The 5,083-nt window shown below is 34.8% G+C and overlaps 1 long non-coding RNA gene across 5 annotated transcripts; it reads right to left on the bottom strand.

Annotated features, from left to right (window-relative positions):
• Positions 1 to 474: 474 nt before the first annotated feature.
• LOC110923229 lies at positions 475 to 4,714 on the bottom strand. Of its 5 annotated transcripts, none has more exons than XR_002583875.2 (8): positions 4,508 to 4,712; positions 4,340 to 4,421; positions 4,172 to 4,282; positions 3,877 to 4,098; positions 3,616 to 3,774; positions 3,370 to 3,546; positions 1,769 to 1,927; positions 475 to 908 (listed from the first exon to the last, which is right to left on the bottom strand). It is a non-coding gene; the product is annotated as an uncharacterized LOC110923229 (long non-coding RNA). The 5 variants fall into 5 exon arrangements; XR_002583869.2 differs by having other exon boundaries at positions 4,172 to 4,260; positions 4,508 to 4,711; XR_002583874.2 differs by having other exon boundaries at positions 3,848 to 4,098; positions 4,172 to 4,421; positions 4,508 to 4,714.
• Between the last annotated feature and the right edge of the window lie 369 nt (positions 4,715 to 5,083).

Raw genomic sequence — 5,083 nt, 5'->3', positions numbered from 1 at the left:
CTGACATATTAACTGCTATCAGCCTGTTAACACACTTTAGTCCTACTTATCAATATCATTTAAATAGTTGTGGGTTGTTTAAACAGGCCAGAAAACATGGCCTGTTGCTGGACCAAAATGACAAAAACTACACAACACAGCTGCAACAGTAATGGGCCAGCTAATGTGGCTTGGTTCCTTGGTCAATTAATCAATTATTATTCATCAGATGGGGACAAGAAGTACAAAAGTAATTCATGTACAAAAGTTTTAGAAGGTGTACCAGATATATATAGCGTGTCGGTATTTTACTTTAATAATCTCATTAAATTTGAATGATTTACATATTACCTTTTGAGCGCATTTGGTGTAGGGGCTTCCTGACAAAATGCGATGGGCCGAGGACTGCCATTACCGGTCTCTAACCAACCGAGGAGTCTCCGGGTACTCTTTGGTTAACATATAATAAATCCGAAAACTGAGACCCCCAGAATCTAACAATTGATTCATATGAATTTGATTCAAGTTGAGAAAGTCTACCGTATTTCAAGATAATCATGTAATAAGTTGAATAAGTCACCGTATTTCAAGATAAAATCATTTGTAAAGTAAAAGAAAGCTGAAATTGATCACATTTGTTGCCTTAATCGCTAGGGCTTGTGATGAGAAACCGGCTGCATCTGGTGAATAGCGTCGTCCCATTGATAAATCTAGGAAGGTGAAGAAGAGGTCGCGTGGGAGAAGCTATTTTTCACAAATCACAAGTAAATTTTTTTCATAAAAGTATTTTCGTGAAAATATTTTACATGATAGCAGAAACTGCACAACAATATCTCTCGCACACACTTCAAAATCATGGTTGCCCTCCAAGATCCACACGACTTTATCGTTACATTTCCTTTAGTTACCTTGCGCATATTGAATCTCACCTAAACAACATTTTTTCTTTTTATAAGATACAAAAATAGAACTAAAAACTTCACAGAGACCAATTGAGTATAAGATTTTAAAAGAACTTTTATAAACTGTGAACATGGTTCGTTTTTGTTGATTGTACCTACTTAAGCTGTTTTAATTTTGGTAGACTTTTTAAATATACCCATTTGAACCGTCAACCATGTCTTCCTTGATTGAGTTAAGTCGATCTATTCTAACCCATAATAGAAAGTCACATATTTCAAATCAAAAGTATGGAAAAGATGCAGCAAATTTTAGAGTAAATTATGTTTTTGGCCCATGTGGTTATATCACTTTTACTATATTAGCCCAAAATAAGAATTTTTAACATATCTGCCCCCTATGGTTTCTATAACTATCCATTTTGGCCCCCATGATCTCTAGACTTAGGGGCCAAAATGGTTAGTTATAGAGACCATGGGGGCATATATGTTAAAAGTTCTTATTTTGGGCTAATATAGTAAAATTGATATAACCACAGGGGCCAAAACATAATTTACTCTTTATTTTATTATAAATTACTATAGTAAAAGATGAAGCAAAGATGCTCCTAAATAAACTTCTTTTCCATACTTTATTTGTGAATAGGGATGAGCAAATGGTATCGGGTATTGGTTCGGAACGGGTACTGAATTTCCCGAACCAAATCGATTTTCGGTACCGATTCGGTAACGATATTTTGCGTTTTCGGTCCCGCTTCAGTATCCGTATTTACCAGTTTTTACTTTAAAATACAGGTCCATACTGGTGTCGAACCGTACCATACTGGGTATTTTCAGTACCACTCATCCCTACTTGTGAATGAAATGTTTATATGCATGAATAGCATTACCTCTTAAAAGATGAGCTCCTCTTTATGAGTTCACACTAAGTTTGACTGTCACGAGGCACACCACTTAAAGTCTTAAATCGCCTTCCAAGAGGGCCTTCGGTACTTCTATATATGCCAAAATGTTTAGGCAATTATGCTTTACACACATCTAACCAACTCCTGTGAATTTTCAAACTCAGCAACATATCCATATCAACAACTAAAACAAATATGTTAATATAGCTTTAACTATATGTAATATAATTAATATTCTAAAGCAAACAGGGAGGCACCGAGGAGGCGCCGGAACACTACAACAAACCAACTAATCATACCGAAAATCTTGAACATTAAATGATTACCGGAAATAGAACATAAAGCAAACAGGGAGGCGCCAAGTAGGTGCTAGAATACTGCAGCAAAGCAACTAATTATGCAAAAAATCTCGAACATTAAATGATATACCGGAAATATGCTCTTGCGTCGAAATGAACGGTGCTTGAATTACCACTACTTATAGTCTTTGATAAACTAAAACCTACACTATCAAAAGAGATGTTGATGTCCACTTTCCTACGTTTTTTTAAATAACTTTATTAACAAAAAAGGCACATAAAATCCATGACAGAGTGTTATACACATAAAAACATTGAAGCTTAGCTTAAATCATAAAAAGCTAGGCTTTTTAATATGAGTAGCATACTATTCATTTATAAAATTTACAAAATGAAAAAGAAAGAGATAAAACGATATTGTTATTGTAGCTCATTCCAACCTAAGCCATTTATAACCACTCTAAAAAAGTAACCATATCGGCTCGAACCTATTTTTAACCACTTACCAAATTAACTCATTCAGTCACCCCCCCTTCTCACAATCTATAAGCACTTGTTCAATAAAAAAACCAACTGAAGTGTGAAACACATTAATTCAACAACCACACCAAGTAAAAGAATCCAATTTAAAATTACCATATGGAAGATAAAATATATGACATTTACAAAAATAGAAACACAATTTGAAGACAGAACGGACACTAATAATAACAATAACATGAAAAAAACTCTCACAATTAGCCATATGGATAGACTCCACATGCGCTTGAAGGTTATCCAATATATATGCAAGGAAAATTAACATCAGATACACCTTTGTAATGTTATAACTACATACTCAATATCAGGAAAAGATACTTGTAAAAAAAACATACGATTAAAGAGTGTAAACTGTTCAACTCAGCTTAAATGTGGCCCTAAACTGGTAATTATGTGATGCCATTAAAGAAATAATCTCAATGCAGCTGGTATGAAACTGATTAACTGACCCAGAAATAGAACACTATAATACAAATCAGTTTCTAAATGCAAATCCAAACTCGCTACCCCTGTTGTATCATAAATTGTGATAACTTCTTGTACTTAAAGTCTCACAATATAATACTATTTGATGAGTAACTTGATATTCATATGCAACCCTTAAATAGAAATGGAAAAAAGCCTGCTTTACAACCTAAGTATGCAACCATCTAATCAAGATCCTCTCTACCCACACAAGTGCCAAAAAGACTTGGTATATGGAAGTTTATCTTTAGCAAAGACACAAGATGGAAACAATGGAACAACCTAAGAAGATCGGCCAAACCTCTTATAGACCAATGCTCAATAAGAAGTGCATCATCAGCGTACAATTTATGCTTGAAATATCAGTCATCATCGCCTCACTTAAGTCATCATCGCCTCACTTAAGAATACACTTAATCGTCTGAAGTGTGGTCATTTATCGTGGCGTTTACACAATACCTGTTAATATAATGAAGTATTAGAAGTAAAGGGGTTTTGTTAAATGTGGTTGTGTCTGGTGTTACTTACATGTACTTGGGATAAGGTATGATATCGTGGTCTGCACACACAAAATGATTGTTCTTGGGGTAAACCATTTTTGGGCATTTGGAACACATGTAATACCACATGTAGTAGGCAGCTATGTCCGAGATACTTGCTAGACATAAGACATGCAAAGCGAGCTTGCTGCACAATGATGTAAAAAGATGAAATTGAATACAATCTATGAAGTGATAATATTTTAACTATTATTCCATACCATAGTTGGTTCAAAGAGTGAAATGAGACCTGATTATAAAGTAATAAATTAGTGTATGTAGTTCCAGTTGTCTATATCTCCATTAAAAAAATGACTTGTATACACATGTAAAAACTATCCATGTTGAACCTTATCAGCACACAACAGAATAAAAATAAATCATATTGAAACTCAGAGTAGTCTTTGTCAGATGGTATCTTGAAAAAGATAAGCATCCTCATGCTCTATATACGGTCATCCAACATCATTACCTACATAACACTTAAGAAGGTTAACATGGCAAGTAACTGGAACTATTTTGTGAAAAAAATTGTAGTACCAAACCTTAAATTTCTAAGAATGCTCTCAGGTAGAGGTAGATGGATAGATAGATAGATAGATAGATAACTGGAAACACATGGGAGGTGGAGAAACTTCAACGCAAAAACCCTAGATCTGTTAACAAACAAACGATGAACATAAATATTTCAAAACACAAAAATTGCTTGTTACCTGGATGAGAAACACTGGAATTGGAGACTTGATCAAAGATTTGATTTCATTGTGAAAGATGACGGGAGCGTTGGAAAGGATCCTTGGAGACGTAACAGAAAGGAGTCGAAATTAGTGTTTTCATATGGCTTTTTAGGATTAAGAATTAGCACAAGAAGATTTAGTTACCTTGAATAATTTTGATTGCAGATGCTTGAACCGGTCTGAAGGAAGACGAAAGGGATACCTAGGGTTTAGAAACGAATTGTTCATCCGTGTAGAAATTGTTTGACAAATTGGATTGCGAATGGTGGTTTCATTTCAAGATAATCAAAGAAGAATATGTAATTTAGGAGTAATGGAAACGTGATTGGGGTATCTTTCCAAAAACAATTGGAGTATAAATGGTAACTCCTATCTTGACCAGCAATTCATTTGACAAACTAATAAGGTTTGGGCGGGAAAATCAAGCTGAGGTTGCACTATAACAGGACACGTGTCCCAAACCTTATTCATATATTATATATATATATATATATATATATATATATAGGGAGAACATCATGCGAGAACTACCTCTTATTGTAAGAACCGCGAGAACCAATGTGAACACACCAAAATTTTAGCTTGGGGGTGGGAGGGGGGGGGGGGATTAGGGTTTTTTTTAGGTTTTTTTGGGGGTTTTAATTTTTAGCATTTAGCTTTGGGGGGGGGGGGGTTAGGTTTTTTTTTTTTTTGAGGGGGGGGGGGTAGGGGGTTAAGTTT

Source organism: Helianthus annuus, chromosome 17 (genome assembly GCF_002127325.2).
Source record: "Helianthus annuus cultivar XRQ/B chromosome 17, HanXRQr2.0-SUNRISE, whole genome shotgun sequence".
Lineage (NCBI taxonomy): Eukaryota > Viridiplantae > Streptophyta > Magnoliopsida > Asterales > Asteraceae > Helianthus > Helianthus annuus.
This window is presented reverse-complemented; position numbering and strand designations above follow the sequence as displayed.